This window comes from Mustela erminea, chromosome 11 (assembly GCF_009829155.1).
Source record: "Mustela erminea isolate mMusErm1 chromosome 11, mMusErm1.Pri, whole genome shotgun sequence".
NCBI classification, from domain to species: domain Eukaryota; kingdom Metazoa; phylum Chordata; class Mammalia; order Carnivora; family Mustelidae; genus Mustela; species Mustela erminea.
In genome coordinates this window covers 39041707-39066571 of record NC_045624.1, presented here as the reverse complement: position 1 = coordinate 39066571, position 24865 = coordinate 39041707, and the positions used below count along the sequence as shown (strand labels likewise).

The 24865-nt window shown below is 35.9% G+C and overlaps 1 long non-coding RNA gene and 1 pseudogene across 1 annotated transcript; both read left to right on the top strand.

Moving 5' to 3' along the window:
* The first annotated feature begins 1182 nt into the window (after positions 1–1182).
* Positions 1183–3987, top strand: LOC116568916. Its single transcript, XR_004276781.1, has 3 exons — positions 1183–1305; positions 1409–1560; positions 3926–3987. It is a non-coding gene; the product is annotated as an uncharacterized LOC116568916 (long non-coding RNA).
* Positions 3988–6179: 2192 nt separating this feature from the next.
* LOC116569681 lies at positions 6180–6798 on the top strand (annotated as a pseudogene).
* The last annotated feature ends 18067 nt before the right edge of the window (positions 6799–24865 follow it).

Below are 24865 nucleotides of genomic sequence, written 5' to 3'. Positions count from 1 at the left end.
TGGTCCCTCGGCTTCCACCCCTGCCTGTAGTACTTGGTGAGTGGGGTCCTCAGATGGGTGGTGAGCTGGCAGATGTAGCAGCAGTCTTGCTGGTAGATGACACAGTGTCCAGGATGAGCAGCTTCATCAGGGTCTGCTACATGAAGCTGATGAGAGGCAGGACTTAAGGGAGAGAACTTAGGTGATATACATTTCACTGAGGACCAAACTCAGGACAGTGTCCTTGTGTCAGCAGACCCTGATGAGAACCAGTAGTCCAGTGTCTTTTTACCTGTGCTCTGTAGGACCATTGTCCTCTTGAGCAGCATGTGGCACAACCTGCGGAAGGTCAGATAGTGGAGCATCAAGCTGCTGATATGCTGGAAGACAGCTGTTGCTATTGTTACCTTTGCCATGCAGGCCCCCAGCTGTATGACTGAGCTCTGGTAAGCCCTTGCTCTCCAGCTGGAGCTTCCCCCCAGGGCGTGCTGGACAGCTGCAGCGTTCTGCTGCTATCCGTTGGGGCCTCTCCAAACAGCAGCCTCTGGAATGCAGCGGAAAGGTCTCTGAGGTAGAAGGTGATCAGAGCATGGGACATAATAGCATTGTCGGTGCTAGAATTTGCTGGCCTTTCTGGTCTCTTTGGGTACTCAGAACTTCTCCAAAACTTTGTGGAACAGTTTTGGAGTAAGGCGAAGCTTTGCCAACTGCTGCCATCTCTCCACCATGGCAAGAGTCACAGAAGGCAGGGTCATTCTGGACTCGGTCCTCATTCTCTCCATCTTCCCCTCATCGCTGGCTTCCTTCAGAATGTCTGGCAGGGAATGGAACTGTTCGTCATCATTCTCAGAGGTGTCCAGGTGGCTGGGGGTGAGCAGGCTGTGGTCGTCTCCTGCAGGAACCTGCAGGACTGGGGATGTTTGCCCTTCAAACTAGAGAACTGGTGCTTCTGCTCAGAGGCACCGTCTTCACGCCCGCATGGCCCATATGGGCTCCAAACGGATCTGCGCAACTCGGGTCGCGGTGTCCCTCGGGTCCCACCTGCTGGGACTCCTTCCGCTCCCCCTGGTGGCGGCAAGGAACCGGTCCTCGCACAGCGCCGCGCGGCGCCTCCTGCGGCTGCGCAGCGCTGACTGTCCCGCCTGCCCGCAGGGAGCGCCGCGCTCCGCACTTCCGGCGCTGCTGCCCCTCGCCCTGGACAGAGGGTGCGGCGGGCCCCTGAGGTGGGAGTCGTCTTCCCTCTTTTGCGAGTACAGACGCAGGAGCAAAGTTGTTCAAGGTTGTGGGCTGGAGGAGGCGTGTGGCTGACACAGGAACAGGAGCTTTGTAAGTCTGTAAGACCCTGATTGTTAGGTACACACAAGCGGCTTGTTCCTAGAGAATTTCGGTTACGTTAGAAATTGGTTGTCTCCTTTGTTTTGAAATGCAGTTGTACATGCTTCGTCTTGGGAAAGCAGGCATCTGGAACTTCACACGTACGGAGCCTCTTCGTGTTATCCCCCATTTAACTGGGCTGAATGAGATACAGCCGTTTTAAAAATTTAATCCAGGGGGACTTTTTGGAGAATGAACTCGAATGAGGTGAGGAAGACAGAAATGTGAGAAGAGACTATGTGTTTAAAAAAAAAAAAAATTACCCTCGAGCAAATCACTGCTTGATAGTAGCCTTATCGATGGCCGCTTGTGTTGTGGGGTCATGTCTGGAAGATTCTGTGCAATGATAATCACGACTACAGGGTTCTAACTCTGTAGGAATACTTTTTTGAATTGGAAACGTCTTTCCATGTGTTATAAGCTAAGAATGGCCAAGGAAAACTGGCGTCTTCTGACTGTGAGTGAGTGAGAGAGAAAAAGAGGAAAAAAAGTTAACAAAAATTGGAGTGATTTCTGGCTACTAACCTTAATGTTTTTTGTTCTTTTTTTTTTTTTTTTAATTTTGACTCCTCATTGTGATCAATGAGAAATTTCAAACTATAGACAGATTTTTGGTATTATAAATATACCCTAGTTGGAGTAGTTGCAAAGATCCATGGTATAAAATCTGAACATATAGGCTAGAGGAAAAGGATGGATTTATAGACAAGAAACTTTTTCAGAATATGAGACAGGAGTTACTTAATGTTTGTGACTGATTAAATTGTAAAGCCAAACCTACATCTGGTTTCAAATACAAATAGTAACTAATTTGTCATTCCTAACGTCATCAGAAATCTTGATTGGTTTGGTAATAAAAGAACAAAAGCAAGAAAATTGAGTTCTTATTTGGACTCTGCTATAAAACATTATGCACATTATTTTGTTATCTAAAGGTCCTTATCTATAAAGTGGGTGTGGTACAGCCTTATAAAATGAGTGAAATTATTGTCAAGGGGTAAATAAGCCTAAATCTATGTAAATATCTTAAGAGTCAAAAAAGTCATTGAAAAAATGTGTTTTTTTAATTTTTTTTTTGTCTTTTGCTGTTTTATTCTCATAATCCTAGAAGTTTCTGAGATACTGTTGCTGATTCTGTTCTGCCACAAAAAACAGTATGGTGGTTCACCTTCCTTTATTATTTCCAACATTGTTATATGATTGTACAAATCCTGGAAAACATAAGAATAACAGAAAATAAAAATTCATGGTCGTCTATCCAAAGAAAATGTCAGTAAATCTTTTGATGTATTTTATTCTTTTTTCAATATTTTTTCCTCTATAATTTTCTTTCCTTTTAGTAACATTACTCACACACACATACCCTTACTTTCTAAAACTGCAGAGTTGTTTATTTTGAACATAATTTTAAATATGAAATTAATATTTAATTGTGTGATAATAGTAGAATTTACTTAATTAAATTAAAAAAAATTTTTTAAAGATTTTATTTATTTATTTGACAGACAGAGATCATAAGTAGGCAGAGAAGTAGGCAGAGAGAGAGGAGGAAGCAGGCTCCCTGCTGAGCAGAGAGCCGGATGTGGGGCTCCATCCCATGACCCTGGGATCATGACCTGAGCAGAAGGCAGAGGCTTTAACCCACTGAGCCACCCAGGCGCCCCTACTTAATTAAATTTTTAGGTAATTTTCAAATTAGTCTTGTTGTAGGTAATGTTAAAATTTACTTATTTGTGTTCTTCTGCATTTGCTTTAACTGATTTTTTTAAATTGTTATTAAATACAGTCGTTTTTAATATAATTTAATCCAGGGAGACTTTGTGAATGAGCTCAATGGAGGTCAGGTTGACAGAAATGAGGGAAGAGAAAAAGCATTTTACAAATCCACACTTCTGCAAATCATACTTGATGATACCTGATGATGAAACACATTACCTAATTTGTTAACCAGTTTGTGAATTCTGTCTTCAGATCCTCCAACTACCTACCATTCAGACCTTACTTTTTTCTTACCAGATTTTAAGATTTGCATATCTTGTCCTTTACGTTTACTACGAATAAGATGTTTATACATTTTCTCTTTGCTTGCTTATTTGAGAAGTTTTTCTCAATTGTAGCTGAGAATTGCTTCCCTGTCTTACAAGTACCAGGCATTGGATCATTAATTTAAAATAACTGTTTTGAAAGCAAAGCAATTACCCATCTTTTTCTCCCTCCTGAACTCTGGTTAGCCAGAGCTTTTTCTTTCTCTGTTAATGACTAAGTAATGAAGACTTTTTGGGCAGTTTATTTCTTTTCTTTCTTTCTTTCTTTTTTTTTTTTTTTTGCTGTTGTTGGCAGTAATTACATTACTGGAATGTAAACAATCAGAATACATGAGGCTCAGTTTTACTTTAATTCCTAATATAGTTTTCATAGTAAATGGAACATAATCATGTATAATTTAAATATAGTTTTCATATTAATGGCATATGATCAGGTTTTTTTAATGAATAGTTCATATGTAAATGCCATGTGGATTTTTAAATGTTGTACCTATTCACAGTTATTTTATAATATTTTACTATTTCAGCAAAGCAGTATGCTGCAGTATCTATGGGACAGTATGCCAGCTTCCTTTTTCTGGAAATTAAGATATGCTGACATTGTTTTGTCTGCTGTGTTGTATCCCCTTAATAAATCATCATCCAGATTATCAAAGAGTTATGGATGTTATTTGTAGTCAGGTGATTATAGAAATTGAGGAAATACAGGAAAGTTAAAAGAATGAAAGACAAGAAAGATTTTACATCCTCTTTTGACATCATGCTGTAGTTCTTTTCATTCTTTTTAAAAAATGGCATACTTGTGTGTAAACCTGGCGATTCACAGACCTGTACCCCTGGGGATAAAAATACATGTTTATAAAAAAATAAAAAATTTAAAAAAATGGCATACTTAATCATTCTCATTTTTGGACAGAATCATTGTTTCTAGTTTCCAGATATTGGAATATAATATTTAAAAATTAAAAATATTTTTAAGGAAATTCTTCTAAATGAATCATATCCCCCTTTGCCTTCTTGTACAGAAAACAGAAAGCATGGTTTTACCTTTTGTTGCTAAGTCTGTGTAATCATGAACAAATTATGATCCTTCAGCAATGCCCTCAGTAGTCATTGAGATATGTAGACTTGCTTACCTTTCACACAAGGAGGATATCTGTTTCTAAGCATGTTTATGTGGATGTGTTTGAATTTTAACATTGAAATATTATATATACATACATATATTTCTCCTGAAATATATCATTTTGTTCCTTCCAACATACATCAAAATATTAATTTCTGGTCCTTCGGCTAGTAGGGATCTGGGGTCATTATCCATAAATTTGATATTTCCGATCTCTAAAATCTTTTTATATGCAGAAAAAAATAGAGTTTCTTATCTATTACTGCTTTCCTTAATACTTCATAATTGGCAGTGGTATCTGTCTGTGTGCAAATACATCACTCATGTCTTAAGATAATGCAGGTCATTATTCTTGTTGGTGCCAAACTTAATCAGATAACCTGAGCTTTGCTTTTTAGAGATGAAATATTACATTAGCCATAGGACATTAACAAGAAAAACAATGCAGCTGTAGACTGAAATGCCTCTGATAACTTGATTTTTGAATGTAATATGCTAATACTGTCAAACAGATGTTATAGCTTTGTGGCTGTTTTATATGAGCTGCTGGAGAAAACAGTGAGGATGGTTTTTAAATCAATAAAGCATATAATAGTAATGATAAGAGAATGTCCATTCTGGTAACTTTTAAGTGATATTCCCATTGGCAATGTCTATTTTGGGGTATCTGTTAGGAGGCTATTTTTACTTTTAAGTTAACCAACAAAGGTTCTTTCTCATCCCAACAAAGAGCTGGATATGATTTTTATTCTTTGAAAATCTCCAGGGTCAGTGATACAAAGGTTTGGGCATTTCACAAATTATTACACACATTTGGTAAAACCAATTCTCACTTAGTTTAGTGTTAAGAAGGAAAGTTTTGCTTTGGGCACATCTAATGACCTTCCCACTGTAGATAAGGATGGCTAATCTGTACGCAGGATATAATTGGATAAAAGGATTCAGACTCTTGAACCCCCTCGTTATGACCTTGTTTTGTAGATCCTAAGACTCTAGTTGCGTCAACAAAGTGTCACGTTTTCTCAGGTGGCAGATAGTGTAAAATCACTCCATACATTTGCTGGTTGGTTGGTTGGTTTGTTTTTTGGTTTCATCGTTTCTTATTGTTGTAGTTGTTTTTAAATACTTTTGCCCTGTGATTTCATACAAGGCATTTAAATTTTTACATGTGACATTGATTTCATAGTGATGGTAGTGACTTACCTATTTTATATGTATACATTTCTCAAGCAGTCACTAAATGGTTAAATAGTATAATTGGTGAGAGAAAGTGAGACATTACAAACAGTTTTCAGATTTCTTGCATTGTCATCTTGAAATGCTCCTTACAATAAAATATCAGTTTAGGCAGGAGGAAACGTGAAACTAAAAAATAGCTTTTGGGGCACCTGCCCAAGTGGAGCTGGGAGGGGGATGGTGGCCCACGAGGCTCAGTTGCAGACAGTGCCTCGGCGACCAGGCGAGTGCCTCAGTGGCAGGGGTGGGGTCTCGCACCGGCAGGGCGGCCTGGGCTTCAGCCTCCCTCGGGTTCCCAGGAAGTGAACTGGCGGCCAACATGGGAGCAGCAGCCGTAGGGCGGCGGAGGCTCTGGTGTGTCAATTGCCTCAGGGGAGGCCAGGCAGCCCAGGTGGTTGGAGGGGGTCTACTGCCCAAGAATGGGAATTCTCCTCACCAGGATATGGAGACTCTTCAATCACCAGGAGCACAGAGTTATCATTGCTGGGCTGGATAATGCAGGGAAAACTACCATCCTTTACCAGTTTTCTATGAATGAACTTGTACATACATCACCTATTACAGGAAGTAACGTAGAAGATATAGTGATTAATAATACACATTTTCTAATGTGGGATATTGGTGGCCAAGAATCTCTTTCAAACACTTACTATACTAACACAGAGTTTGTAATAGTTGCTGTGGACAGTACAGACAGAGAAAGGATTTCTGTAACTAGAGAAGAGGTAACTATTCTGTAACTAGAGATTTCTGTAATTAGCCCACGAGGACCTATGGAAAGCTGGATCACTGATTTTTGCTAATAAGATGTTAAAGAATGCATGACTGTAGCAGAAATCTCCCAGTCTTTGAAACTTCTATTAAAGATCACTAGTGGCATATCCAGGCATGCTGTGCTCTTGCTGGTGAGGGATTATGCCAAGTACTTGAATGGATGATGTCACGATTTAAGATTAGATGATCTCTACTGACCTCTCCTCATAGACTTTGTATAAACAAAGTGCTGGACTTTACCTGAAAGCTGCAAAAATTAATGGTTTAGATATATTTATAATAAACTGATTTAAATTTTTTCTAAAATTAAGAGATTTTAAGAAAATTTAAGAAAAGGAAAAATTAAGACCTCTTATTTGAAAACAAAGATGAAGTCTCACTTTCTAATCTGCTTTCTCATTAGTTTCTTCCAAAGCAAGGTCTTCGAAGCTGTGATTGCCATTTTTCTCATAATGAATCCTCTCAGGACATTGTATAGTCTATGGTAAGTACAAAGGGAGAAGAAGAGATTTTTCACTTTAAGAGCCTTATTACCAGTATAACCCTCCCTAGTTGAATGTGCATTCTCTTAGTGTTCCATTAAGTCAAAATACAAATCAGCACAGATACTCACTTTCTAGTACTTTAAAATGTAATGTTAATTATGAGAAGTATAAGTATAAGAAGAAGTATAAGAAGTATACGAAGTATAAGAAGTATAAGAAGAAGTATAAGTTTGTGTATATACACCTCAAATGCAAGTTTATGGCTTTGACTAAGTTCTAAAGAAAAGCAAAGAATACAAAAAGTAATAATATCTATCTTTAGTTAATGAACATAATGAGATGAGTACTGGCATTGCTAAGTGCCATTTTGTGCTTTCCCCCTGTGTTCTCTGTATTGTACTAACCAACCCCCACAATCATTGGGCTGCTCTTAAAAAAAAAAAAAAAGAAAGAAAGAAAGAAAAGGAGAAAGCTCAACAGTGTGTACCTTTTTTTGTTGATGAAATTATGTACATGAAAGCATGTAATCTAGCTGAACGGAGTGGCTAGATTTTTGGCTCAATAGTATGAGTGGACAGAATTTCACAGTGAGCAATCATCAGACTGGTTCCTTTATTGGATCTATGCCATCTAAATTACTGAGAAAATAGTTAATCCATTAATCAGTCAATCATTAATTGTGATTAAAATTATCAAGTGATTTATTTTTTCCTAATGTTAATGGGAAGCTGTTGTGTAAAATGTCTGCTCAGAGAAGTATCACCCTATAAATATTAATCAAATAGTTTACCTATAGTCTTATTGGGTATGGAATTATATGTCAAGCATTTAAATTGAGTTTGAGATGAAAAATAAAGCTTATTTTCTAAGCAATAAGGGTTATTTCTTAATTTGAAAATTTCTCATTTTAGTAATTGGGATAGTTTGAGATTTTTGTTTCTATATGTTTTCTTTTATCTTTCTAACACCGCATGAATGCATTGATGATTATAAAATACACACTTTCATGCTTTTAAGAATTTGGTTTAAAAGTTGAACAACATGATATATCATTTTTACAGAGAAGTAACTTGGCCCTCAAATTATTTGCTTAGGATACTTTTTTTTTTCACGGAAAATGGAAAGATACAAAGATTGAAGGTATTTCTGTTGTAATTGTAAACAAACTTATCCTAAATGTGTTCAAACGTATTTGGGGGTGCTCTCTTTGTATACATTTTATGCCCTGAAAATCTGAAGGCTGTTCCAAACTGGCATGTTGTAGAATATTGAAGAAAAGAAGTAAGTACTTTTAATACCAGCCTTTTAGATTTCATGCAGATTTTGATGAGGAATCATAGTATATATACCACAAGCATTGACAAAACTTGGAAAGTTTCTTTCTGTATATTTAATATCTGAATTGAAGTCAGGCATGGGAGATCAGTGTTTAACAGTGGATGTGTTGTGTGTTATATTACAATGTTCATAATGCAGGTATAACATTTTAGTATTTGTCAACTTGCTTTTATAAAAGTAAACTCTAAATTACTAAGCTTTATTCATATGTTCTTATACTTTTTAAATCACTATTAGTAATTTCTTGTTTTATATTAAAAACTCCCATAAAAACCTAAAAAAATAACATTTGGTACCACAATAATAATTGTTTAGACAAGAGTTATTAATAGCTATTAAATTGAGAGGATGGAAGTTTTATAAGAAACAGAAATCTCTAATGCTTCCCCATAAGATAGATATTAAAAAACTCTGTAGTATAGAAACCTGAAAGATACTCTGTAGTGTAGAAACCTGAAAGATACTTGTAACCAAGTGATCAAAATTATCTTTACTAGTAATAGTAAATAGGTACCAGGTGCCTCCTGAAGAATGATTAACCAAAAGTACATGTCTTCTGTGGTGTCCCGAACAAAATGTTTAACTTGAATTATGAGACTACATCAGAGAAGTTGAATTTATTCCATAAATAAAGTACCTGCACTCTTTAAAAATGTCAAAGACATGATAAAAAAGTGAAGAACAATGAACTGTTGTAGATAAAAGACTAACAGGGAGTAAACACAACATGTGGCTTGGATGGACTGGCTTGGATCCTGGACCATAAATTTGTTTCTTTTACTATAAAGAGCACTAGTGGGACCATTGAAATCTGAATAAGAAATGTAAATTAGATAATAGTGTTGTTTTAATGTCAATTTCCTGAATTGGATCATTATATAGTGATTATAATCATGACTTTTAGGAACTATACACTGAAGTATTTAAGGGGTAAAAGGGCATCGTGTCTACAACTTACTGTCAAATGATTCAGATGATATGTGTGTATGTATGGACAAAGAAATAGGGGGAATGACAATGCAAATGTCTACAGCTCCATAGTTATTCCCTTTGTCCTTGCTACTCAGAGTGTGCTCCGTGAACTGGCAATATTGATACTAGCTGGACAATCATTAGACATGCAGAAGTTTTGCCCCACTCCAGTCCTACTATTTGAAAATCTGCGTTTTTATAAGGTCATCAGGTGATTGGTGTATCGTGAACTTTTGAGAAGCACAGCTATATATCACCTTTATAATATGAATAATATGGCTTGAGTCACAGAAGTGAGTTAGAGCTGGAGTCTTGACTATGCTTAGATATGGCATCCTTAAAATGTTTGTCATGCAAGGTTTTACTATTATTATCCACTCATATAATACGTTAAAAATCAAAAGACCCCAAAAATCTTGAGAATCAGAATTTTTGTGCATTCTTTGTCTTGAACTAGAATTTTCAACTGAAAATTAATTAGTAATTAAATATAATTAAATATTTTATTTAATTACTTAAATTTAATTAAAGTAATTAAATAAAATACAATTAGTGGGTTGTACTATCATTGTAAAAGGTTATAATCAGTATTATCTTTTTAAAGATTTTGTTTATTTATTTGAGAGAGAGAGAGCGAGTGAGAGGGAGAGCACACACAGTGGGGGAGAGGGAGAGAAGCAGGCTCCCCACTGATCAGGGAGCCTGGCTTAGGCTTGATCCCAGGACCCTTGGATCATGACCTGAGTAGAAGGCAGACACTTAACTGATTGAGCCACTCAGGTGCCCCTATGATAAGTATTCTTACAAATGAAATAGCATAAAAATGAATAGAAAATAAGAAAATTCATCACATATAGTTAGGTAGATGCTGTGGTCACCCTAGAGATGAGATGGCCCCCAAGTTTAGTTCACATGTGGAGACAGGATGTTACACATGCACCAAGAAAGTGGCAAAAATAATTACTTACATGATAGGCTTTCTGGGAGAGCAGAGAAGCTCCCACACAGAGTTAAAAGTTAAAAGTTAAACAGTTAAAAATGACTTGAGAGTGTCGCAGAAGAAGAATGGCTTGAGGTTTTTATGGTGGTTAGGGTGTGGAGATGAGGCAGACATTCCCACAAGTAGCCTGGGCCTTGAGGGTTTTGAAATCTCACACCTCTCAGCTCCAAAGGAGGGAACTTTCTTACTTGCTCAGGTGGAGGTAAGAGATAAAGGGGGCATGATGGGTTATGGAAGCTGTGAGCAGTCAGATATCAAAAGCAGAATCATACTCTCTCACAGTGAGCAGTACTTCATGAAACCTTTCTTTAGTATTATGTGTCCAAGTGTATATGGATTGTATTCTGCAAAATCAATACTATTATGGTTTGTGGTCAGAAAAGTTTGAAAGTTTCAAAGCCAGAAACCTTAATAGTTTTTGCACAGGTTACATTAGATTCTAGCTTGACTTAGAGAATATACAAAGATTCCCTCTGACACCCTCAAGCTCATCACCAAATTAAGTGCAGAAATGAATTCTATTGGTTTGACCCAGGCTCTGTCTCTGTATTCTTTTATTTCAGAGAATTTAGGGACTGGGAAATTTAAAGCCCATTTTTTTTTTTAACACTCTTACTGCCTCTAGGCCATTTGCTTCACCTGGACTGCATTACTAAAGTGTGTGTGTGTGTGTGTGTGTGTGTGTGTGTGTGTGTGGTTTTTAATTTAACTTTGACAAGCCCTATGCCCTAATCCCATCATAGATTTGGCTTTCCAAACAATCTCATGATGTAAAAACTCGAATCTCTCAGTCATTATATTAATCTTTCACATAACATCTTACTTGGATACTTCATTCTTATCTATTCTGTAATTTGGGGTAGCTTTTGAACTTTCAAAATCCACAAACAAATAAATTTAAAACAATTTCCTTTGTCTAGTGGTAAAATTTCTATAATATATTTTATTGTCAAGCACAATTTAACACAAACATATTTTATTTTGGTCACCCTACAGATATGTTTAGAGCTAATTTTACCCCATGAGGAATCCTGCCGATCCTGATTCCCAGCTCTTAACCCAGATTATAGCATTACATGATGTTTATATGCATGAGAGTATATTGGCTTTTATCTATTTTATGTAATTCTTTTGATTTTCCCAAAGTTATAGCTATGGGTTATGGTCCTATGACTAGGATTTTCAAAGGTATTTGAATACTCTGTCGTAAGAATTATTAATTTCTGTTCCTGAACTAAGTGTACTTTTGTAGTGTATGATTTTAGCTCTTGTTTTTGCTATTTAGCCAATGCAATGAGATAATGCCAACTGAAATATATATATTTATATAGACATACACAGAGCCATATCCCTTCGATAGATGGAAAATGTTGATTAAAATGATGCCACTTTTCAATGTTAATTGAACTGCAATCTCACTGTATAATATGCTTCTATTTTCAAAAAGTATTCAGTGTGAGGTGTTTTTGGACACTGCATTTTAAATTAGAACAAAATTGAATATATAGTCTGTTACCTTAAAAAGCGCAATTACCACCCCTTAAAAGAACAACACAAGTTGCTAAGTTATCTGACATAGGAGTGCCTTGTGATGTTCATCTAGAAGAAGTGTCTCAGCTCTGTGATTTGGGTGTGATACAAAGAAAAAGGGAGAGCAAAGACACAATTCGGTGTTTGTTTCTTCCTCTTTTGATGCTTCTAATGATTTTTATCAGTAAATTAAGCATTTTACTGGGCGCCTGGGTGGCTCAGTGGGTTAAGCCGCTGCCTTCGGCTCAGGTCATGATCTCAGGGTCCTGGGATCGAGGCCCGCATCGGGCTCTCTGCTCAGCAGGGAGCCTGCTTCCCTCTCTCTCTCTCTCTGCCTGCCTCTCTATCTACTTGTGATCTCTCTCTGTCAAATAAATAAATAAAATCTTTAAAAAAAAAAATTAAGCATTTTACTTTTCATGCTTTCTTTTCTATGTTCTTTCTCTTATTGTCACTTCTGCATTTTAAATTTATTTTTGCATTCATTTTTTCTCTTCTTTTCCCAGTCACTCTTTAAATTCTATAAAATCAAAAGATAAGCATGTTTTCATGGAATAATATTTTTTTTAGAGAATTAGCCCCTTTTTTTTTTTTAAAGATTTTATTTATTTGACAGACAGATCACAAGTAGGCAGAGAGGAAGAGAGAGAGGGAGAAGCAGGCTCCCTGCTGAGCAGAGAGCCTGATGAGGGGCTTGGTCCCAGGACCCTGGGAGCCAAAGGCAGAGGCTTTAACCCACTGAGCCACCCAGGCACCCAATAGTATTCATTAGATAAGAGAAAATAAGGATGGCCTTTTTTTTTTCCACCTAAAAATCTGCTCTATATAAAGTACTGATATGTCAATTTTCAAAAGAGCAATAAAAATAAATTAACTAGCTTTAGTAGTCTGTATGCCATATGGTCTTCGATTTACTAGAGTAAGATCACCTTTGAAAAAAAGCACCTTACTGACAAAAGGGGAAAGCATCATTGATTATTTTGGTTTATCCTTGGCAGAACCTGTGTCACATGGCATTCCAGTGTACCATGTACCTTAAATTCCAGAAGGAACACGTTTCATTAAAATACCTGGCTCATTTTCAGGGTTTCATTTGTTTCTCTGTTTATTTATTTACTTTTATTATGTTCAGTTAGCTTTTTTTTTTTTTTTTTTTTTTTAAAGGAGAGGCAGCCTTCCTGCTGATCATGGAGCCCAATGCAAGGCACATCCATGACCTCAGCTGAAGGCAGAGTTAGCTTTAGTTTCCAGAACATTCATTTTTTTCTTAATCATGATACTTACGGATCTTAATTCTTTTGGATACTTTCCATTCATCATCATCTTTCAAAGACCGTCTAGCTCAGTACTGTAAGATTGCTTCAATATGTCTCTTTGGCCCCTGGGGCAATTTTTAACAGAATAATAAGTTGAAAAAGACCACATATCAATGTGGGGTTATCCCAACATGGAAATTTTCAAAATAAGTTTTGCAGCCCTGAATTTGTCTATTGTTCATGTTACTGAGATTAAGAACGGTGAGTTTAAAAAGAAGATTTCTTTGGAGGTAGCTATATTCTTGAGACCTGTAGAGTAAGAATGGAATAATTAAGCCTGGTGAGTGGACCTTTAACAAAACTGTTGACAAAGCTTAGTAATGTAACCTACAATGTTGAATACTAGATATGTGTTTGACTTCCTTTTAAAAAATACAAGGATTATACATGATCTAGGCAGTGGCTGGTAGATGAGCTGAATAAAAGGTGTATGTACTTTCAGAGTTCATTGGAGCAAAAGCATGAGTATTTCCCAGAAGGAGTGGTGGCTACAAGGGATTGAGAGTTAGCCTGGTAGCATTTTAAGCTGAAAAGATCTGTGTAGAAGAGAGTGTACCAGCAAAAAAACAAGATTAGGTCAGGTGTGGAAGGAAGAGAAAAATGCATCTGTCTACTTCTTGGGCAGTGCGGTAGTCATTCCCAGTGGGACCTCCAAAAAGCCCATAAAAAGTGCCTTATAAAAGTAGGTTTTAAACACTAGCAATATCAGGGACTGCAAAGACATCTAATTGTAGCACCAGTTGAGTAAGAATTTTCCTGTTCCCTCTTATTCTCTTTCATCCCTAGACTCAAACGTGAGGGAGATCAGAATCCTCTTTTGCAAATAGACACATAAATAAGAAAAGGAAAAAACCCCACATAACTATCCTACCCTGTTTGCTGGCCTCTTGCCTGCAGAATGTCATAACTGGGTAGATGAAGATTAAATTTGATAATATAATGTTTTATCATTATATGGGTCTTAGAAGTATAATTTCTGAAATGAGTTAGTATTTCTTGACTTAAAGTGATGATTTACTTTTTATTACCTGTAAGTAGTCAGAAAAGCCAGTGGACTGACTTAATTTTTGTATATGCAAGAAAATATTTTTGGCCACTGAATTTATTTTTTAAACTCTCTTGGAAAGTTTCAAATGTATACATATCGCAGTGAGCTACGATGCATGTATAACTAGTTAATAGTTACCAACTCATGACCAGCTTATTTCAATTATGCTGTTACCTTTGCATTTATTGTAGTACATCTCAAATATCCTATCACTGAGTTCATTTTATTTATTTATTTTTTTACACATATAATGTATTATTTCTTTCAGGGATACAGGTCTGTGATTCATCAGTCTTATGTAATACTGAGCGCTCACCACAGCACATATCCTTCCCAGTGTCTATCACCCAAGTTTGTTTCCTAAGATTAAGAGTCCTTCTGGTTTGTCTTCCTCTCTGATTTCATCTTGTTTTATTTTTTTCCTCTCTTCCCCTGTGATTCTCTGCCTTGTTTATTAAATTCCACATATCAGTAAGATCCTGTAATTGTCTTTCTCTGATTGACTTATTTCACTTAGCATAATACCCTCTAGTTCCATCCAAGTTGTTGCAGATGGCAGGATTTCATTTTTGATGGCTTTGTAATATTCCTGTGTGTGTTTGTGTGTGTGTGTGTACCACATCTTTATCCATTCATCTGTTGATGGACATCTAGCCTCTTTCCATAATTTGGCTATTGTGGCAGACATTGCTACTATAAACATTGGGTACAGGTGTCCCTTTGATCACTGCATTTGTATCTTTGGAGTAAATACCTAGTAGAGCAATTACTGTGTTGTAGGGTAGCTCTATTTTAAACTTTCTGAGGAACCTCCATACTGTTTTCCAGAGTGGCTACATCTGCTTGCTTTCCCACCAACAATGTAAGAGGTTTCTGCTTTTCTCTTCATCTCACCAACAACTGTCATTTCCTGTCTTGTTAATTTTAGCCATTCTACTGGTGTGAGGTGGTATCTCATTGTGGTTTTGATTTGTATTTCCCTTATGCCGAGTGATGTTGAGCACTTTTCCATGTGTGTTGGCCATTGGATGTCTTTGGAGAAATATCTATTCATGTCTTCTGCCCATTTCTTGAGTGGATTCTTTGTTCTTTGGGTGTTCGAGTTTGAAAAGTTCTTTATAGATTTTGAATACTAGCCCTTTATCTGATATATCATTTGCACATATCTTCTCCAATTCTGTTGGTTGTATTCTGCTTTTGTTGACTGTTTTCTTTGTTCTGCAAAAGCTTTTTCTCTGATGAAGTCCCAATAGTTCATTTTTGCCTTTGTTTCCCTTGCCTTTGGAGATGTGTCTAGCAAGAAGTTGCTGCCCCTGATGTCGAAGAGGTTGTTGGCTGTATTCTCAAGGATTTTGATGGAATCCTATCTCACATTTAGATCTTGTATCCATTTTGAGTCTGTTTTTGTCTATGGTGTAAGAAAATGGTTCAGTTTCATTCTCCTGCATGTGGCCATCCAATTTTCCCAACACCGTATGTTGAAAGACTGTCTTTTTTTCCATTGGACATTCTTTCCTACTTTGTCCAGTATGAGTTGACCGTAGAGTTGAGCACCCATTTCTGGATTCTGTATTCTGTTCCATTGATCTATATGTCTGTTTTTGTGCCAGTACCATTCTGTCTTGATGATTACAGCTTTGTAATAGAGCTTGAAGTCTGGAATTGTGATGTCACTAGCTATGATTTTTTTTTTCCATGTTCCTGTGGCTATTGAGGGTCTTTGCTGGTTCCATACAGATTTTAGGATTATTTGTTCCAGTTCTATATAAAAAGTTGATGGTATTTTGATAAGGATTGCATTGAATGTGTAAATTGCTCTCATCAGCATAGACATTTTCTCAGTATCTCTTCTACCAAACCATGAATGTGGAACATTTTTCCGTTTCTTTGTGTCTTCAGTTTCTTTCATGAGTATTCTATAGTTTCCTGAGTACAAATCCTTTGCCTCTTTTGTTGAATTTATTCCTAGGTATATTATGGTTTTGGGTAGAGTTCTAAATGGGATTGAATCCTTAATTTCTCTTTCTTCTGCCTCATTGTTGGTCTATAGAAATGCAACTGATTTCTGTGCATTGATTTTATATCCTGACACTTTACTGAATTCCTGTATGAGTTCTAGCAACTTTGGGATTGAGTATTTTGGGTTTTCCACATAGAATATTATGTCATCTGCAAAGAATGAGAGTTTGACTTTTTCTTTGTTAATTCAGATGCCTTTTATTTCTTTTTTTGTCTGACTGCTGAGGCTAGTACTAGTACTAGTACTAGTACTTTGTTGAATTACAGTGGTGATAGTGGACATCCCTGCCATGTTCCTCACCTTAGGGGAAAAACTCTTTTTCCCCCATTGATAATGATACTTGCTGTGGGTTTTTCATAGAGGGTTTTCCTCTGTCCCTACTCTGTGAACAATTTTAATCAAGAAAGGATGCTGTACTTTGTCAAATGCTTTTTCTACATCTATTGAGAGGATGAAATGGTTCTTGTCCTTTCTTTTATCAATGCAGTGATCCCATTGATTGATTTGCTGATGTTGAACTAAATTTGTAGTCCAGGAATAAATCCCACTGGTCGTGATGAATAATCCTTTTAATGTACTGTTGGATCCTATTGGCTAGTATTTTGGTGCGAAATTTTGCATCCATGTTCTCAGGGATATTGGTCTGTAATTCTTCTTGGTGGGATCATCTGGTTTTGTCTAATTTGTCAGCATATAGTTGCTCATTATACTTATAATTGTTTGTATTTCTTTGTTACTGGTTGTGATCTCTTTCATTCATGATTTTATTTATTTGGGTCCTTTCTCTTTTCTTTTTGATAAGTTGGGTCAGAGGTTTATCAGTATTACTTATTCTTTGAAAGAACCAGTTCCTAGTTTTTTGGTTTCTTTTTCATTGATTTCTGCTCTAATTTTTATTATTTCTATTCTCCTACTGGGTTTAGGCTTTATTTGCTGTTCTTTCTCTAGCTGCTTTATGTGTAGGGTAGATAAAGTTACTTTAAGATTATATTTCAAGAATCTTTGGTGGAGCAAATATACATGAGTGTTTCTGTGTGCCATGTCAGGGGCAGGGCTGGCCTAGATTTTAAATCATGCTCAAAGAAGGCTGGATTTATTAGATCCAAGAATATCTAATTAATTTAAATGATTTGACACTGTTGTCTCCTAACTTATTTTGGGCTTCTGAGCAGTAATTCATTCTCTGTCTTAGAATTTTTTATGAAACATTTTATTCATAAATGGGAATCTTTTAATACCTTTATATGGTATAGATAACAACCTAAGTTACTGAATTATTAGTACTAGGGAAACTGTGTGTGTACTCCTCCCTGCCCCTCGCCTTTTGCTTCCCCTCTGTGTGGTAATCATGATCTCCACTTTTGTATTTATCATACAGTTGCTTTTTTAAAGAATTGCTCTGTGTGTGTGTGTGTGTGTGTGTGTGTGTGTGTGTGTGTATCCTTAAAATATGCATTATTTAGTTTTGCATGTTTTTTTAACTGTATGTGAAAAGCATTGTTGATGATGGACATTTGGAATATTCCTTGTTTTTCGGACATTGTAAATAATGCTGCTGTGAACATACTTTTATATGACTCCTTGGGCATCTGGGCAAGGATTTCTCTAGGGTATATGTGTAGGAATAAACTTGGTGGGCCATTAGACTCATATCATTAACTTCACTGGTTGAATTTAAATTTATCTATAAAGTGGTTTGCCAGTTTACATTCTTGCTGGCTCTCTGTAATAGTTCCCAATGCACCGTATCAAAAACAACACATGAAATAGGCAAAATATTTAAAGTTTTGTCAATCTTATTAATTTGAAATGATAATTTGATATTTTGATTTGTATTTCCTATAGCCAAATAAAGTTGAGCATGTTTTCATATTTTTATATGTCATGTGTGCCTTTCTCATCTAAAATGCATGGTCTTGTGTTTTGCCTAATTTTTAATTTGATTGAATTTTTTACCTCATTTGTAAGAGTAATTGATTTAATCTGTATATAAATCCCTTGCCAGTCTTATATGTTAAAAATTTGTGGCTTTTAATTACGTTTTTAAAATGTTGCCTTTGATGAATAGAAGGCTTTACATGTATAAATCTTTTCCTTATGAGCTATAATTTTTTATATCTTTTTTAACAAATTCTTTCCTACCTTAATTTCATGACATCTTCTCTATTTACTTATAAAATCTTTAAAGTTCTGTTTTCATATTTTCAGATTTTTGACATCTAGACTTTAGTATATAGTGTGAAGTAGTATCCAGACTTATCATTTGTCAAATATATAACAAGTTGTCCAACCATTTTTCATTGAACAGTCCATTCTTTCCTCAGCTGGATTTTAAGATTTAAGAGGCAATTTGGATTATTTAAGGGTAGCAAAATTGGGGAGTCTGTTTTTGGACTCTTAATATTATTCCATTGGTTATTTCCCTATCTATGTACCAATACTTCTCCTTATTTATTATTTTAATTTTATAATTATTTCTGGTGAAGTAAAGGTAATGTCCTTTTACATTCTTATTAAAAGAAGTCTTTTCCTGCAGGGCCAGGGTGGCTTAGTTGATTAAGTGTCATACTCTTTACATCATCTCAGGTCATAATCTCAGGATCAAGAGATTGAGACCCATGGGGGCTCTACACTCAGCGATGAGTCTACTTTGGATTCTCTCACTCCTTCTGCCTTTCCCCCCATGCCTATTCTCTCTCACTTTCTTTCTAAAATAAATAAAGTCTTTTAAAAAAGTCTTAAAACTTTGTAGACTTTATTTTTATTTATTTTATTTATTTTTATTTTTTTTAGAGAAGGGGAGAGAGAGAGGAAGGGAGGAGGGGCAGAGGGAGAGAAAGTCTTAAGCAGGCTCCACACCTAGAACAGAGCCCAGTGCAGGGCTCAGTCTCACAACCCTGAGATCATGACCTGAACCAAAATCAAGACTGGATACTTAACAGACAAAGCCATCCAGGCACCCTAAAGCTTTGTAGGCTTTAGAATTACCTTGTGTTGGATTCTGATTAGAGCAGAAGAGTCTATAAATTGATATTGAGAGAAATGTCAAATTCATAACATTGTTCTTCATGGATATATTTAGTTGAACTATGTGAAATTCCTAATGTTAGACCATTTTTGACTGACCATTTTAATACCAGTTTCACCTAGTTGAACTTAATAGTTCATCTTACAATTTATTTGTGCTTCTTTAATATCTTCTATTAAATTTTTATTATTTTCTTCATGAATTCACATATATTATTTGTTAAATTTAACCCGAGGCACATATTTTTTATTTTAATCTATTATTATGAAATAGATCCCTTTTTAAAAATCACACTTCTGTTTTTCTAGTATAAAGAAGTACAGATAATTTACTTATGTTCATTTTTTATCTATTAACTTTAATTTCTTTAACTATATCCTTCGGTATGATATTTATATGAGCAGTGATTGGCAGTATCTTTGTTTCATTCAGTTCTTGGTTTAAAGGCTTCCAACAGTTCACTATTAAAATGTAATGTTTGAGATTTTTGGGAAATAACTTTAGTAGATTAGGAATTATATTTTTAAACCCTAGTTCATAAATAGGCTTTAATTTATCATGAATAAAGGTTGAATATTATCAACATATTTTTTTGCATTTATTGTTAGGAACTTGTGGACTTTTTCCATTTAACTAGTGGATTATAGTGCAGTATATGGATAGGCTTTTGTGGAGAAGTGTATATATGTACATATTTTTCCCCCTGTACTTTTCAATTTTTTATTTAAAAAAATTAGATACATGCTTACATAAATGTTAATAAATATGTAGGTATATTATAAAATAATATAACACCTATTTGCCTTATTTAGCTCAAGGAATAGAAAACTATCAGTAACCAAAAGGCTACCCAAAAATAAATACTAGCCAAGATTTTATTAAAAAAAAAAATTTACCTCTATTTTTCTTCTGGATATCAAACAGTTGTGTCTTTTTTTTCCTGAGAGAGGCACTATCTCTGTCTTCCCAACTTGTTTGCTATGCAAACTACCTTGACAGTTTGGAATGAAAGCTGAAGCAAGCTGTACAGCAACATGAAAGACTCCCAGAGAATTGTCTCTTAGTAATCTGGACTTTGAGCTGGTATAGTGACTTCGTGAGATTTGGAGTTGTCTGCTGTAGGGTTAGCTAGATGTGCCTTCTCTGCAAAGAAGGGCGTTAACAGATATTTGGAGAGCAGAAAGGCATATTGTAACAAAGACCATAAATGCTCAATGATATCCATTATTTCTTTTTACCCTGCATTTACCACTAATTTACATTTTCCAGAGTTCTTGCAGCTATGTTCGACTATGTAATTAATTCTCATCAATGGACTGTGAGCTGAAATAATGCATGTTAACCCTTGCTAAAGTTACCAAGAGGGGATAGACCTTCCACATGTTTTGTGTGTGTGTGTGTGACAACTAGGTGCAAAGAATCTAATACCTTCAAAAATGACAGAGACACACAATGAATAGAGTGTAGGTTCCTAGTGACTGAAAAGAGCAGAGCCTCCCTTCTGTCTCTCATAAGACTGTACATAAATCATAATTTTTTTGTTAAACCTCTGAAATGTTGCAGTTGTTTGTTACAGCAGTTAGTCTTCTCTGAGTGACACAGAGATCATAATTTATAACTATATTTTATTGGGTATTTACTATGTGATAGATATATTACCAGATTTAGTTCTTTCACAAGCCCTTCTGAGAGATTAGCTTACCTCTTCAAACTCATCACATAGATGCTAAGTTGGAGAGTTAGAGTTTCAAACTATTTACTGCTGGACCCACAATTTCTGCTTTTTCTCCCTTTCCAAATTTGTCAATCCTTTTTTCTTTGTGGTGAAGAGAAACAAAGCTCAGATATACTTTCCGTTGTGTCCCATCAACTACTGCATGCATGCGTTGCTCTCCCTGCTCGGGCTCCAGCACCCAGCACTCTGACAACTCATACCAGAACATCCGTCCTTGTCAGCTTGTCAGTTCTCTTCTCATTGCACTTCAGCTCTGACACCTCACACATGACGACTCCTACTCAATGCGCAGATGCTTTTCTTACCCTATTCTAGTTCTAACCCCCTACCCCAGGCTGTCTCTTATGGGGACATCCTCTTTACCCCACCCACTAGGGCATATGCAGTTTTCCTTAAGAGACGTGTTTTGTGATTTTTTTTTAAATTTTTTATTTTTTATAAACATATATTTTTATCCCCAGGGGTACAGGTCTGTGAATCACAAGGTTTACACACTTCACAGCACTCACCAAAGCACATACCCTCCCCAATGTCCATAATCCCACCCGCTTCTCCCAAACCCCCTCCCCCCATCAACCCTCAGTTTGTTTTGTGAGATTAAGAGTCACTTATGGTTTGTCTCCCATCCCATCTCGTGTTTTGAACATAGAAAGTACATCTATGAAGAATACTGAAAGTTGGTTACTTACCGAAGAAAAGGGATTGACAGATTCGGAAAGGGAGAAAAGTAGAATAAATTATGTGGTATTGAATTAGAATTGAAAAAGTTGTAATAAATTTGTTTTTAATATATAGATACTGAAATGCCTATTTTTCTCTGCCCTGCCTAATGATTTTGAGTCCAGATTGTTCAGGAATGAAAAGAAAAAAGAAGAAAAGCCAAAACTACAATTTAAAATTTAAAAAAAAAATTAACCTCTGTGTAATTAATTTACAGTGTTATATTAGTTTTAGGTATACAATACAGTGATTCAGCAGTTCTGTACATTGTTCAGTGCACATTATGGTAAGTGGGCTCTTAATCTCCTTCACCTGTTTCATTCATTCTTCTACTCACTTCCCCTCAGGTAACCATCAGTATGTTCTCATAGAGTTGAGTGTTTTTTGGTTTTTCTCTTTTTTTCTTTGTTTTATATCTTAATTTCTGCATATGAGTGAAATTATGTGGTATTTGCCTTTCTCTGACAGACTTCTTTCATTTAGCTTTGTATGCTCTAGTCCCAATCCATGTTGCAAATGGCAAAATTTCATTTTTTATGGCTGATTAATACTTTGTGCATGTGGGGTGTGTGTGTGTGTGTATGTATGTATCACCTCTTTCTGAACCATTCATCTGTTAGTGGGAACTGGGGTTGCTTCCGTATTTTGACTACTGTAAATAATGCTGCCATAAACACAGTGGTGCATATATTATTTGGAGTAGTGTTTTCATATCCTTCTCATACAATTACTGGATTCCATGGTAATTATTTTTTTTTTTAAAGATTTTATTTATTTATTTGACAGACAGAGATCACAAGTAGGCAGAGAGGCAGGCAGAGAGAGAGAGAGGAGGAAGCAGGCTCTCCGCGGAGCAGACAGCCCGATGCGGGGCTCGATCCCAGGACCCTGGGATCATGACCTGAGCCGAAGGCAGAGGCTTTAACCCACTGAGCCACCCAGGCGCCCCCATGGTAATTATTTTTAATTGTTGAGGAACCTTCATACTGTTTTCCACAGTGGCTATACCAACTTGCATTCCCACTAGCTGTGCACAAGGGTTCCTTTTTCTCCACATCCTCACATTTTAACATATTATTATTTTGTTTTTGATTTTAGCCATCTGACAGGTTGTAAGGTGATAGCTAATTGTAGTCTGATATGCATTTCCCCAGTAATGAGTGTTGTTGAGCATCTTGTCATGTGTTTTTTGGCCATTCTGTATGTCGTCTTTGGACAAATATATGTTCATATCTTCTATCCATTTTTAAATGGATTATTTGTTTTTTGGGTATTGTGTAAGTTATTTACACATTTTTGGATATTAGCCCCTTACTCAATATGTCATTTACAAATATCTTCTCCCATTCAGTAGGTTGTCTTTTAGTTTTGTTGATTGTTTGCTGTGCACTATTTTGATGTATTCTCAATAGTTTCATTTTACTCTTTCTCTTGACCCAAGAAAAATGTTGCTGTCGACAAAGTCAAAGAAATGACTACCTGTGCTCTCTTCTAGGATTTTTATGACTTTTAGGTCATTAAACCATTTTGATTTCTTTGTTTTTTGGTACATTGTAAGAAAGTGGACCAGTTTCATTTTTTCACATGTAGTTGTACAGTTTTCCTAGCACCATTTGTTGAAGTGGTGTCTTTTTTTCCATTACATATTCTTGCCTCTTTTGTCGATGATTAATTGACCCTATAGTTGTGGGTTTATTTCTGGGCTCCCTATTGTGTTCATTTGATGTATGTATCTCTTTTTGTGCCAGTTGCATACTATTTTGATTACTATAGCTTCGTAGTGTATCTTGAAATCTGGAATGGTGATAACTCCAGTTTTCTTCTTTTTGAAGTTTGCTTTGGTTATTCAGGGTCTTTTATGTTTTCACAGAAATTCTAGGATTGTTCTGATTCTGTAAAAATGCTGTTGGTTTTTTGGTAGAGATTGCAGAGAATCTGTAGATTTCTTTAGGTAGTATGGACATTTTAACAGTATTTGTTCTTCCAATCAAGGAGCATGGAGTATCTTTGCATTTGTTTGTGTCATTTTCAGTTTATTTCAGCAGTGTTTTATTGTTTTATCAGTACAGGTCTTTTTTCTCCTCAGTTAAGTTTATTCATAGGTATTTTATTATTTTTTGGTGCGTTATAAATGGAATTGTTTTCTTAATTTCTTTCGGCTACTTCATTATTAGTGTGCAGAAATGCAGTGGATTTCTCTGTATTGACTTTGTATTCTGCAACTTTACTGAATTCGTTTATCAGTTTTGGTAGCCTTTTGGTGGAGTCATTGGGTTTTCTATATATGGTATCACGTCATCTCTAAATAGTGAAAGTTTACTTCTTCCTTACCACTTTGGATAGCTTTTACTACTTTTTTTTGTTTGATTGCTGTGGCTAAGACTTCAGTACTTTATTGGGGAAAAGTGGTAAAAGTGGACATCCTTGTCTTGTTCCTGATCTTAAGGGAAAATCTTTCTGTTTTTCCCTATGAGGATAATGCTTCGGTTTTTCCCCATTGAGCTGTGGATTTTTTATAGATGGCTTTTATCATGTTGACCTATGTTCCCTCTACCTACTTGGTTGTGGGTTTTTATTGTGAGCAGATGTTATACATTATCATATGCTTTTTTCTGCACCTGTTGAAGTGATCATATGGTTTTTATCCTTTCTCTTGTTGCTGTGATGTATCATCTTGATTTATTTGTGAATATTGAACTACCCTTGGATCTTTAATGTATTGTTAGATTTGGTTTGCCAAATTTTTTTTTGAGGCTTTTTGCTTCTATTTTTATAAAAATACTTCCCTGTAGTTCTTTTTATGGGAAGGGGGGTCTTTATCTGGTTTTCATATCAGGGTAAATCTGATCTTATAGAATGAATTTGGAAGCTTTCCTTCCTCTCCTATTTTTTTGGATTAGTTTGAGCATAGTAGGTATTAACTCTTCTTTAAGTGTTTTTGGAATTTACCTCTGAAGTCATGGATTTTTGTTTAAGTCTTTTGACTAGTGACTCAGTTTCATTGCTGGTAATTCTGTGCAAAATTTCTGTTTTTTTCTGATTCACTTTGGGAGGTTATATATTTCTGGGAATGTTGTCCAATTTGTTGACATATTATTTTTCATAATACTCTCTTATAATCCTTGTATTTCTGTGATGT